This window comes from Abrus precatorius, unplaced genomic scaffold (genome assembly GCF_003935025.1).
Source record: "Abrus precatorius isolate BTA unplaced genomic scaffold, Abrus_2018 Scaffold7, whole genome shotgun sequence".
Classification (NCBI taxonomy): Eukaryota; Viridiplantae; Streptophyta; class Magnoliopsida; order Fabales; family Fabaceae; genus Abrus; species Abrus precatorius.
This window is the reverse complement of record NW_020874417.1, coordinates 16,034,954-16,049,647: the sequence shown is the minus strand read 5'-3', so window position 1 is coordinate 16,049,647 and position 14,694 is coordinate 16,034,954.

The window sequence follows — 14,694 nt, the reverse complement described above, 5'->3', positions numbered from 1 at the left end:
GCATGCATACTGTACATGCATTGCACGCGTATGTGACATCAGCCATGACGTCAGGATGATGTCACTAATGACGTCAGCGGTCACTGTACATACGCAGTTTTTACTGTTTGTACGCGGTTTGCACTGTCAATAGGCAGTTTTACTGTTCATCTGACACTGTTCATACAGTACTGTTCACTTTTTTTTTCTTAAATTTCAAACTCCATATAATTATATTCCAATACCAAATAATCCTTCAATTAACATTTAACAAGTATAAAATATTATAGATTACTCAATAATAAATCACAACCCTGACAATATTCATCATACTTTAACATTCATTACACTTTTCATATTCATTGCCCCTGGGATCCCTTAAGGACTTCATAGCATAGATAGCTACTGTTAGCCGCAACAACATAGATACACGTATGTCAACCCAACCCCTTTTAGCAAAGGTATAGTCAGGAGTCTCGTTAGGAAATAAGTGTGTGGCCTGTTGATGGAATGATTTTTCACTACTCGTTATGCACAAAGATTGTCGTTAATCCTCATCAAATATGCAAGATATAAATGCAATACTAGGGTGTTGTCCTAGGTTATCTCCAAGGAACTTTTGGTTGGGAACATACATTGAACAAGTGTAAACATTTATTTTAAAGCAAGTAAATTGGGGGGAGGTTTGTCAATTTCTAGATTTTAATCAAGAACAGAATGTAAACTAATGAAATTCAATCAATTAAAAAGAGTAATCCCTAGTCAATCAATGAGTTCTATCCCTATTCTTTCAAATGATTCAATAATCCTCTATTTTTCCCTTGAATTAAGTTAATCTAACAAGCAAAAATTAACTTTAGTATCCCAATTAAAATTAACCATCTTAATGGGCTCCAATTCTCTATCCCTAAGATTAAGCAATCTCAAAGATTAATCAAAATTAAGCAATTTTAGTTAGAATTTCATTGGGTAATTTAGGGTTCATTAAGCAATGTTCCCCTCATGCAAATTTCATTTCATTTAGAGATTGGGGTTAATAAATCCAAGGAAAGAAAGAGTAATATTGCCATTAAACTCAAGAATTCAAGAACCATATGAGTTGACTAGGAATTACAAGAGAATTTAGCCCTCCATATGGATGGGCTTCACAAATGAAAGAAGGGAATGTAGAAACGTAAGCAACATTAATGTAAAATGAAGGAGAATTAAAGGGAAATTGGAAATTAAAACCTATAATGGATCCCTGGCTGTCACCCAAGAATCCTAAGCTTTGCAAAAAATGCTCCAAAAGTGGCAAAAGAATCTAAGGAAAATGAATCACCGTACCCTAATTTCTAAAAGTCTATATATACTAAGTCTGACATGGCCCTATAGTGATCACTCTGTAAAATAAGAGAGTAAACACGCGCAACAACTTTAGCTTTTTCCCTTTCTGGAGTGATTACTCTCATTTCTGAGAGTAAACACGCGCAGGGCACTTCCTTCTGGGCATCTCTGGAGTGATTACTCCCATTTCTGAGAGTGTTTACGCGCAGGACACTTGGGGTCTGGGGCTTCTGGAGTAATCGATCTAATATCTAAAAGTGGTTACTCTGGCCTATCCCTTGAAACCAGCTCCCTGGAGTGATTACTCTGGTATCTGATAGTAGTTACTCTCAGTTCATATTTTTTCAAAGAGCCAAAAATTCATAAAATTTGTCTATAATTTCCTGCACAATTATTCAAATGATCAAAATTGCAAAATATATTCACAAAAATAAATGGAATTAAGACAAAAATTAAGAAAGTTATTGTTTTCTACCTAAATAAGATTTTAATGTTATTTACAATCTCTAAATCTATTTTTTTCTATTAAAACTTTATAAAAACCAAACAAAATATCTATAAAGTGTGGATTCATCACAACCCCAAACTTAGACTTTTGCTTGTCCTCAAGCAAACTAAAACTTAAGAAAATTGAAGGTAAAGGGTTGGATTTATCCAAAAATTTTCTCAAAGATTTCCATTCCAATCTTAGACTCCAATTAGCACTTTCAATATTTTCAAAATTATGGATTCATTCAACAAAACAATCACACTCATATCATCTATTTTCATGCAAAATCCCACTAAACCGAAACAAAAGTCCAGCAAGGTTTCATGCAGTCCACACAATGCAAAGAAATCATCCAGCTCACAGTATAGTGTTTCACTCTCACTCATTAATATTGTAGGCTCAGTGTTTCTCTCAATTCATGCATTTTGCCTCACCCTACCATATGCTTGCCCATATTCTCAATCTCCTTTGCCTAGATACAATGAACCACCTATCAGAAGGGCTTTGTTGGTCACAAATGTGGTTAGGTTAGGTTCAATTTTTTATCAAGGAATGGCAAAAGCTCAAGTGGGTTTTTAAGAAATGAAAATTCTTTTGAGTGAATGAGCACAATAACTAGAATGGAATGCACTAAAGGATGCAATTTATGAGGTTTAGGCATTCTTTCATCATTCATTTTTTTTTATTTTGCCTTATGTGGAACTTCTTTTTCTATCAAAAAGACTTGCTGTATTTTTCTTTTTCTTTTCCTTTTTCCTCCATTCCTTCATTTTATTATTATTTTTTTTTCGATTCGTTGGACTTTGGCAATCATTCTTTTCTTCAAATTCAAGCATTTTATTTTTTGACATGTAATATGGACATGTATAATGCTCACCACCCCAAACTTAAGATCTTGCTTGTCCTCAAGCAACTACAGTCACAATTAGCATCCCAAACTTAGTTTCTTGCAATCATTCTTGACGCAACTCAAAAGAAATACCTCTCTTAAGGGAAGGAAACTATGTTGACAGGCTAAGTTTAGCAAAAGAAGGGAGTGTAGAACAAAGGAAATTTGGTGGGGGGTGTTCTAGGGTGGATATGTGCAAAGAAGGCCTCAATCATCTAGATGAAAAATTGTACAATGCATATTCAATTAAGAAACAGGGCAAGTTCTAGAAGATGAATGCAAAAGTACATGTAATGTGCACACAAAAAAGAATTTTAAGGCCCAATTCTGTACCATGGTAAAAGATGATAATTTCATAGCAACATGTGAATACAGTTCACCTTACAGGAAACTATGTTCAGTATGGTAAGAACGATAATTATTGACAAAACAGAGAATGATTGAGTTGAATAGGAAGTGCGATCAGAATATAAAATCAGAATTAGAAAACTAAATTTCATCAAAAATAAAAAGTAAAGAAACAAAGAGGTTGTTTTTGTATTTTATCTATGAACTATGCAGGAAAAACAGACTAAACAATGCAAAACAGAGGCAAAGAGATCACCCCCCTTTCAGAGTCACACTCAGAGATCAATTTCATGCTCCTCTTGATGTTACTGAGGGCATTCTCTGCACAAAGACGCACAAGGGATTCAACACAGAGTATAAGAATAGAATTTAAACTGCAAATAGTATATATATAAAAGCGTCAAAGAGTGTTCAAGGGGTGATGCATGAAAATAAAGGGGAAAATAGTACTAAAGATGATTATTACAATGAAAGTAGTATTTACTAAATACAGGGAAATGAGCTAGAAATTGTAGAAATATAAATGACAGAAAGAAAAGCAAAGCCATATAAGATCTTTATTTGAGTTGGAGGATGAAAGATTGTCATCATTCTCATCATCATCCTCTTCCTCCTCTTCCTCCTCTGAAGAACTAGAGCTGTTATCCTTCTCAGTTGCAGGTGCATGGGTGGTGGTGAATGGAGGTAAATCCTGGTTAACTGCTGCTCTAAGGAAAGGGGCAGTGAAGGTAGGGGCGTCATAAATTTGTTCTGATGTCGTGCCCAGCTTCTTTCCTATATTGAGGGACATAGTTTCCAGGAGGGTCAGCATGGATTTCTGGCCAGCATGGATTGCATCCTGCCTCAGTGCTATTTGCCGAACCTGTTCTCTAAGATTCAACTGGCTTCTCTTCCTATATTCAGCAGAAAGGGAGAGACCTAGGTCAGCAGACTTCTTCTTAGCATTGAAAAGATCTTTCACTATAGCAGTAGTGATGGGAGGGGCAGCTTTGACTCTCTGCTGATATTCACCCATGTCTACTCCAGCATCCTGGCAGAGCATGGTGATGATGGAAGGAAAAGCAAGGGAGTCCCTCTTGGTGCTTAAGATGCTCATGATGAAGTTGCTTATAATGTCTCCCACATGGATTGGCATACCAGTGAGGATGGCATATAGAAGCTCAGCTCTTTTGACAGCCAATGTGGAGGAATGGCGTACTGGCATGAAGGAGCTTAGCAGGAAAATGCTCCACACCTTGGCTGGTGGGAGGAGGTGTTTGGTGGTCAGATTCTTTGGCATGAGCTACATGTCAAACTCTCAATTTTCTCCTGGTTTACAGATGGCCTGGAGTATGGGCTTGTAGTCCTTCTCTTCTAGATAGCTGAATGTAGTGAAATCAAGCTGTCCAGCTCTCCTTTCCACTGGAGGTATGTTCAGAACCCTCTGAATGTTAGATGGAGAAAAATCAATTTCTACACCTCTTACCATAGTGTGCCGAAGGGCTAGCTGGTCTCCTTTTACCCTCATTGCATTAGCATAAAATTCTTGGGTGATCTCCTTCCACCCATTTCCAGCACAAGAGGTAAACAGATCCCAGGCCCTCCTCTGAATTTCCTCCTGAAATTGAGTATAGGTGCCCTCCTGGATCTCAAAGTTACGATCTTGCACTATCTGCCTTCGCAGGATGTTGGTTCTGAAATATTCTTCATGAGCTAATGAGTGAAACCTCGGGTCATGTGCAGGAGGGGGTCTGGATGATGAAGCTCCAACAGCTCTAGCTCTCTTGGCTCTAGGGGTGGTCTTCCTTGGTGTATTAGCCATGTTGCTGCAGATTCACAGTTTAAGTGATGTCAGAGTGTGCACTGTGAGGTGTTGTGCTGCCAAAGTGTTCACTATGCAAAATGACAGTAACTACTTTGGACACAGGGCAGCAACAATTTATGCAGAAAGGTTAAAACATATCAGTTCAAAAGGGCAAACTTAACAAGAAATAGTGTGTAGAACTGCTGCTGCATGTGTGGTGGCAGATATACTATACATATGCAGTAAAGAACATGGCAAAATGATGATCATGGCACACAGTAATCACTCTAGAATCTAATCCTGACAGGTATGATGCAGCAGATTGCAAAAATAACTAGGCTAAGCATGTGGATGAAGGTTCAGAGTGAGTATACATGCTTCAGAAATTGTACACACAGTCAGTGAATGCATTTGAGCATGAGAGTGAACAGATAGTGTTATGCAGTGTATGATTATGCAGATTTTCAGCAACATGAAAGAGGTGCTTAAGGGTGATTGAATGTGTATCATAAAAGTGCAGCAATGATAACAATCTATCACATTCAAGACAACAAAGAATCCCAAAATATCACATTGTGGTGAGGGAGGTGCAGACAAAATGGTTACTTATGTTCATGGCAATGATCAGTACAAGGCTTAATTGCTGTCAAAATAACTAGGATAGCACAAGGGAACTGTGTAATTAGTAGTGAATTCAGGAAATGCATCAAAAATTAAAAATTACATATCCTAGTTGAACTATGTAAATATCAGCACAGCAGAACACTCAAAGTGAAAACTATTGCAAATGGGAGTGGTTACTCCTAAGGTAACACTTCTTAATTCAGCAGAACAATCAGATGAAATGCCCCCTTCATCTTTCAATCATCCAAACATCCAATTAATAACTGCAGCAAGTTAACAATTTCAATCCAAAAGGTCCAAATGCAGAATATCCAAAGTGAGCACTCTGGGCACATAGGGCAACTACCCTAGGGTTTAAAATATCGAAAGTGCAGCAATTAAACGCAAGTGACTGGTCCATTAAGTCTGAAATGCAGAATTATTGATGGAATGACAGATTAAAACACCCAATTGCAGTCCAGGAAGTTGCGAAATTGAATTCCCTAATTTCACAGCAAGAGCCCTAATTCCAGAAATTAAAAGTTAAAAATTACCTGAATTGGATGTGTAAGGTGCGAAACAGATGTGAGCAACTGAACCTTTGGGGCAATGAATCAAATACGAATGGAGGAGGGGGATGAATTTGAGAATGGCGGTGAGAATTGTTCAGAACTGGGGTGAGAGTGTGTGAGAGAGTGAGCACTATATATATATAGGGGGCCAGAGTGGTTACTCTCAAAAGTTAACAGTGAACACGCGCACAAGGTTTTGGTGCAAATGAGCTGGGCATGTTCACTCTGCTTTTTAAGAGTAAACACTCCAGAGGCATCTAAGTTCAAAAAGAGGAATGAGTCTGCGCGTGTTTACTACCAACTTTACAAGAGTAAACACTCCAGAGGCTTCTAAGATCAAGGTGAGTAAAAAGCTATGCGCGTGTTTACTATCAACTTTTGAATAGTAAACACTCCAGAGGCTTCAGGGTGAAAGTGGGTAAAAAGCTCTGCGTGTGTTTACTGTCAACTTTTCAATAGTAAACACTCCAGAAGCTTCACCTTGGGCGCTGTGCTAAAAGGCTTGGGAGTGTTCACTATGATTTTTAACAGTAAACACGCGCAACACCTTGGGCTTACATGCAATGAAAGTAATCACTATTAAATGTGAGAGTGTTCACTACAGAGAGTGAAAATGCAAGTTAGAATTGAAAGTGATTACTTTTGTTCAGGAAGGTGCTTACTTTCATGATGATCTTTTGTTTTCTTACCAAGGGGATTGCCTTAAGCCTGAAAAATATTTACCATCCTGCTGCATTCAAACTTGCTTGACTTTGTGCAGCATTTAGCCCCCATAATCATGATCTCACTCTGCCAAAATGGAGATTATGCAGAAAAAACCATGTTAGTTAATGCAACAAGGTATCAAGACAAGGAAGTATCAAAATAGAGAGGCTCAAATGTAAGACCAGCATTTATTGCAGAAAAATAACTAAAACTTCCTAAGATCTTTTGTGAGTTGCCTCTCACACAGCGCTTCTTTAACGTCACTAGCTTGATGCATGAAGTGGATTACTCAGACCATAGGTTGTAGGAGAGATTAGTGCATGGTGAGTGCAGTTCAATCTCCTCAACTTCTTCCAAGGTAACTGAATTTTGTAAGAATGGCTTCAACTGATGTCCATTCACCATAAAGCTTTTGCTAGTGGAGTCACTTATGATTTCAACTGCACCATGGGAAAATACCTTCGTAACAGTGAAGGGTCCAAGCCATCTTGATTTGAGCTTTCCAGGCATGAGTTTAAGACGAGAATTAAACAAAAAAACCTTTTGACCAACGTAGAACTCTTTGCTTGAGATCTTCTTGTCATGATATTGTTTGGTCTTTTCCTTGTAAATTCTGGAGTTCTCATAGGCCTCCAGACGTAGCTCCTCCAACTCTTGCAGCTGTAATTTCCTCTGTTCTCCAGCTGAGTCATAATGGATATTGCAAGTTTTTACTGCCCAGTAAGCTTTGTGTTCTAGTTCAACTGGTAGATGGCAGGCTTTTCCATAGACCACCCTGTATGGTGACATTCCCAAGGGCGTCTTAAATGTTGTTCTATGTGCCCACAAGGCATCATCAAGCCTGCGGCTCCAATCTTTTCTATGGGGCTGCACTACTCTCTCAAGTATTTTCTTGATTTCCCTATTGGAGAGCTCAGCCTGCCCATTTGTCTGTGGGTGATAGGCAGTGGAAACTTTGTGCACAACTCCATATTTCTTCAATAAGACTTCCATAGTCCTATTGCAGAAATGACTTCCTTGATCACTAATGATGGCTCTAGGGATTCCAAACCTAAAAAACAAGTTGCTACGGACAAAATCTGCAACAACTTTAGCATCATTAGTCCTGGTGGCTTTAGCTTCCACCCATTTTGAGACATAATCAACAACAAGAAGTATATACAGAAAACCAAAAGAGGAAGGGAATGGTCCCATAAAATCAATACCCCAGACATCAAAGATGTCACAGTACAGGATGGGTTGTTGGGGCATCTCCTATCTCCAGGTAATTACTCTGCTTGCTCTCTGGCATCTTTCACAGGTGGAATATGCTTGCCATGAATCCTTGAAAATGGATGGCCAATATAGTCCTGCATCCAATACTTTTCTTGCAGTCCTCTGGGGTCCTTGATGACCTCCTACAGCTGAGGCATGACAGAACTGCAGTATGGATGAGACCTCTTCATCAGGCACACATCTTCTAATGACTTGGTCACTGCAGAATTTCCATAAATAAGGGTCATCCCAAACATAGTGTTTGGCATCACTCCTTATCTTATCCTTTTTGGCTTTTGGTGCATCTGTTGGAAAAACTCCTGCAGCAAGAAAATTAACAATATCAGCGTACCAAGGTGCCTGTGAAGCATACAACTCTAAGAGTTGTTCATCAGGAAAATCATCTAAAATTGAAATAGGGTTAGGAACTCCCTCTATCCTGCTCAGGTGGTCAGCTACTAGATTTTGGGTTCCGCTTCTATCCTTGATCTCCAGATCAAACTCTTGAAGTAGAAGCATCCATCTTATAAGCCTAGGCTTAGAATTTGTCTTTTTCAGTAAATACTTCAAAGCAGAATGATCAGTAAAAACCACAACTTTTGACCCTAACAAATATGATCTAAACTTATCCAGTGCAAAAATAATGGCCAACAATTCTTTTTCAGTTGTGGTATAATTACATTGTGCTTGATCCAAAGTTCTAGAAGCATAATAAATGATGTGAGGAAACTTACCAACCCTCTGAGTCAATGCAGCCCCCACTGCAAAATTGGATGCATCACACATTAATTCAAATGGTGTGGTCCAATCTGGAGGTTGGATGATGGGTGTGGTAGTCAGGGCTTCCTTAAGCATATTAAATGCTTCTTTGTACTTTTCATCAAAATTGAACTCAGCCTCCTTTTGCAAAAGCTTAGACAAGGGAATGGCAATTTTGGAGAAGTTCTTAATGAATCTCCTGTAGAACCCTGCATGACCAAGAAAAGCACGAACCTCTCAAACACAATAGGGGTAAGGTAGTTGTACAATAACATCAAGTTTTGCGGGATCTACTTCAATTCCCTTTTCAGAAATGATATGGCCTAAGACTACACCTTGTTCTACCATGAAATGACATTTTTCAAAATTTAGCACAAGGTTAGTATCAATACATCTTTTCAAAACTTTTTCCAAATTAACCAAACATGCAGAAAAAGATGGGCCATATACAGTAAAGTCATCAATAAAGACTTCTATGCAATGCTTCACTAAATCAGAAAAAATACTGAGCATGCATCTTTGAAATGTGCCTGGAGCATTGCACAAGCCAAACGGCATTCTCCTATAGGCAAAAGTGCCAAAAGGACATGTAAAAGTGGTTTTTTCCTGGTCTTCAGGTGCTATACAAATTTGAAAATAACCGGAAAAACTATCAAGGAAACAATAGTGAGACTTACCAGCCAACCTTTCCAACATCTGGTCAATGAAAGGCAATGGGAAGTGATCCTTCCGGGTCGCTTGGTTAAGTCTCCGGTAGTCTATACAGACTCTCCAACTGTTCTGGACTCTGGTTGGTATTAACTCATCTTTTTCATTCTTCACCACAGTGAGTCCAGATTTCTTGGGAACTACTTGGACCGGGCTGACCCAAGTGCTATCAGATATAGGGTAGATAATCCCAGCTTGCAGCAACTTGGTGACTTCTTTCTTCACCACGTCTAAAATGATGGGATTTACCCTCCTTTGAGGCTGTCTCACTGGTTTAGCACCCTCCTCCAATAATATTCTGTGCATACAAAGAGAGGGGCTGATTCCAAGAATATCAGCAAGCGTCCAGCCTATAGCCTTCTTGTGCCTCCTTATCACTTCTAGGAGCTCCTTCTCTTGATTGATATTCAGCTTAGTGGAGATTATCACTGGGAGCTTCTCATTTTCCTCTAAATAGGCATATTTCAAATGCTCTGGCAATGGTTTAAGCTCTAGTGTAGGAGATTGCTCCACAGAGGGAAGTGACTTGGCACTTTCAGTAGAAGAAATTTCTGCAACATTCAAGTCAAAGGGGTTAGATTCAATTATACTTGCTGAACTCAAAATATCACATTCTTCCCCTATTGATTTTTCAATTTCCTCAATAACAGAAGTTGCAGAATTCACATTCAAAAAATCAGAAATACAATTGTCACATACAGAAGAATTATTACAGTATTCACAAATGGAATTGTCTATAAATTCAGAAAAATTAAGAGCAAAATCTTCTTCTAAAAATTCAGAACATTGATCATCTATCAAATCATCCAGCAAATCAATTTGAAAAACAGAGTGTTCTTCCAATGGATGCTTTATGGCGTCCAAAATGTTGAAGCGCACAATGCTATCTCCAAACTCCATAGTGAGCGTCCCAGCGTGCACATCAATTTTCATTCTTGCAGTCTTCAAGAACGGTCTTCCCAAAATGATTGGTGCCGCACCTTTCACTGATTCTCCCTCTTGCATGTCCAAAATGTAAAAGTCAGCTGGGAAGATGAGATCATTCACTTTGACTAATACATCTTCAACAATCCCAACTGGGTTTGTTATGCTTCTGTTAGCTAACTGAATAACCACATCTGTAGGCTGCAGAGGGCCAAGAGACAGTGAAGTAAAAATGGACAATGGCATGACATTTATAGATGCTTCTAAATCTAGCATGGCATTCTCAATCATATTATTACCAATAATGCATGGGATAGTGAATGTTCCTGGGTCCTTACATTTCTCAGGCATTGTGGACCTTTGTTTTTCAAAGAGTGCAGAAACATTCCTACCCATATTTACCTTCTCATTACCCTTAAGACGCCTCCTATGGGTGCATAAGTCTTTCAAGAACTTGGCGTACTTAGGTATTTGCTTGATTGCATCTAGTAGAGGTATGTTCACCTCTACCTTTCGGAAGGTCTCAAGGATCTCTTTCTCAGCCTCTTCAATCTTCTTGCTTGGCTGGATAACTCTCTGAGGAAATGGTAGAGGAATTGGCCTATCAACATTTTCTGCCACCTTAGGTTGGGCAGATGTAGGTTCTGGTTGTTCTTGAACCTTTTCCTCTCCATTTAGATCAACTGTAGATGGAGCACATTTTGGGTCTTCTTTCTCTTTGGACACTGTGGGTTCTTGCATCACCTTTCCAGACCTCAGAGTGATTGCACCCACATTTTTAGGATTTGCTACAGTTTGTGCAGGGAGGTTTCCTGAACCTTGAGATTGCATCTGGTTCAGAGATGAGGCTAGTTGTCCCATTTGGTTCTCCAAAGTCTTAATACTAGCCTCGGTTCTTTGCTGGAAAGTGATGTTGTTCATGGTCAATTGCTTCATGAGCTCCTCCAGTGATGGTTTATTTTTCTGGGGTGCATTTGGTTGTGAGGAAGATGGTTGGTGATGTTGTTGGGCTTGTTGTGGTTGATGTTGAGATGGATGGAATCTATTTGGGCCAGCATGATGTGCTTGATATTGAGTGCCGTGCTGCTGGTTCTGTTGTTGAGAATTGTTTCCCCATCTCAAATTTGGATGGTTCCTCCAGCCTGGGTTATATCTATTGGAAGATAGATCCCAATTGGGCTGTTGCTGCAAATTTGGAAAAGGAAATTTATTAGTGTAAATATTTGCAGCATAGGCCTGAGGATTACCTTCTAAAGTATCAGACTCTTGTAGTGTAGGACAACTATCAGTGTAATGGTCTGTAGCTGAGCAAATACCACATAACATGGCTGGAATGGGTGGTGGAGCAGATGAGGATGCAGCAGCACTCTTTTGCATAGAAGCCAATTGCTTCACCATGGATGCCAATTCATCAAGCTTGTGTTCTATTTTACTAGACTCAGCAACTTGAACTTCACTCACATTTCTGGTAACACAAGAATTTTGCCTTGTTACAAATTGTTGTGAGTTGGCAGCCATATTCTCTATCAAATTCCGGGCTGCAATTGGAGTTTTGTCAACCAACGCCCCTCCACTTGCGGCGTCTATCATGATTCGGTCCATAGGGTGCAGTCCTTCATAGAAGTACTGTATGAGCAATTGATCACTAATTTGGTGATGAGGGCAGCTAGCACACAACCTCTTGAATCTTTCCCAATATTCATAGAGGGTCTCTCTTTCAAGTTGCCTTATCCCACATATTTCCTTTCTTTTGGACGCAGCTCTTGATGCTGGAAAAAATTTCTCTAGGAAAAGTCTCTTCAAGTTGTCCCAACTAGCAATAGATCCTGGAGGGAGATAGTAGAGCCAATCCTTGGCTGCATCCATCAGAGAGAATGGAAAAGCCTTTAACTTGACATGCTCCTCAGGCACACCTTGTGGCCTCATAGTTGAACAAACAATATGGAACTTATTGAGGTGCTTGTCCGGATCTTCACCTACAAGGCCATGAAATCTTGGCAACAAGTGTATTAGTCCAGTTTTTAGAACAAAAGGAGCATCAATATCGGGATACTGTATGCATAAGGTTTGATATGTCACATCCGGTGCAGCCAGTTCCTTTAATGTTCTTTCATTGTCAGCCATGTTTTCAATTCCAAATTCTAATGAATGGGGTGATGAATAGATAGATGAAGGAGATGAAAACTCTTCAAAATGTTCAGAACTATTCCTATGTGTTCTAATGCTACTATGAAATGTCCTATCAATCTCTGGGTCAAGTGGATACAAGTCCCCAGGATTCGATCTGGTCATGCACTAGAAACTAATTATAAGGAATGAAAAGAAGTAAGCTAGATGAAATAGCAAAAAATGCAGAAAAAAAATCAGATGACAATTATGCAGAAAACTAATGTCTATGTGCAGTAAAATGAAGCAAAGAGGTTAAGCAACAAAAACAGAAAAGAAATTGCAATTATTTGCAAGAAAACGCAACACACGCTAACAAATGCTGCAGAATTATGCAGCAAAAACAGAGTAATAATGCAGAAAAACAGGAAACAGAACACTAAAACAGAGCAACTAACAAGTTCAATGCAAAATTAACACCAAAGTTCCCCGGCAAGGGCGCCAATTTGATGGAACGATTTTTCACTACTCGTTATGCACAAAGATTGTCGTTGATCCTCATCAAATATGCAAGATATAAATGCAATACTAGGGTGTTGTCCTAGGTTATCTCCAAGGAACTTTTGGTTGGGAACATGCATTGAACAAGTGTAAACATATATTTTAAAGCAAGTAAATTGGGGGGAGGTTTGTCAATTTCTAGATTTTAATCAAGAACAGAATGTAAACTAATGAAATTCAATCAATTAAAAAGAGTAATCCCTAGTCAATCAATGAGTTCTATCCCTATTCTTTCAAATGATTCAATAATCCTCTATTTTTCCCTTGAATTAAGTTAATCTAACAAGCAAAAATTAACTTTAGTATCCCAATTAAAATTAACCATCTTAATGGGCTCCAATTCTCTATCCCTAAGATTAAGCAATCTCAAAGATTAATCAAAATTAAGCAATTTTAGATTAGAATTTCATTGGGTAATTTAGGGTTCATTAAGCAATGTTCCCCTCATGCAAATTTCATTTCATTTAGAGATTGGGGTTAATAAATCCAAGGAAAGAAAGAGTAATATTGCCATTAAACTCAAGAATTCAAGAACCATATGAGTTGACTAGGAATTACAAGAGAATTTAGCCCTCCATATGGATGGGCTTCACAAATGAAAGAAGGGAATGTAGAAACGTAAGCAACATTAATGTAAAATGAAGGAGAATTAAAGGGAAATTGGAAATTAAAACCTATAATGGATCCCTGGCTGTCACCCAAGAATCCTAAGCTCTGCAAAAAATGCTCCAAAAGTGGCAAAAGAATCTAAGGAAAATGAATCACCGTACCCTAATTTCTAAAAGTCTATATATACTAAGTCTGACATGGCCCCATAGTGATCACTCTGTAAAACAAGAGAGTAAACACGCGCAACAACTTTAGCTTTTTCCCTTTCTGGAGTGATTACTCTCATTTCTGAGAGTAAACACGCGCAGGGCACTTCCTTCTGGGCATCTCTGGAGTGATTACTCCCATTTCTGAGAGTGTTTACGCGCAGGACACTTGGGGTCTGGGGCTTCTGGAGTGATCAATCTGATATCTGAAAGTGGTTACTCTGGCCTATCCCTTGAAACCAGCTCCCTGGAGTGATTACTCTGGTATCTGATAGTAGTTACTCTCAGTTCATATTTTTTCAAAGAGCCAAAAATTCATAAAATTTGTCTAGAATTTCCTGCACAATTATTCAAATGATCAAAATTGCAAAATATATTCACAAAAATTAATGGAATTAAGACAAAAATTAAGAAAGTTATTGTTTTCTACCTAAATAAGATTTTAATGTTATTTACAATCTCTAAATCTATTTTTTTCTATTAAAACTTTATAAAAACCAAACAAAATATCTATAAAGTGTGGATTCATCACCTGTGAATGCTTTTACTTTCAGCAAATCGTTGTGCACTCATGTACAAATAGCATCCACCACCCTCATTTCTCTAAGATTTCCCAAATCTTCTCCAGACTCTATACCCCCAGTGTATCTCTGTGACTATCTACACTTATTCTCAATATTTCTCATTTCATTTTCACATCCTTTTCATCGATCAACATGTTATGATGCATGAGTTATGATTTATATAAATCCATGTATTACAATACATGTATTATAAGTACACCCTTAGATGTATTACAATACATGTATCATAATCACAGTTATTAGTTAGTTAAGACTCACGTATTACAATCACACATCTTATAATTTCAC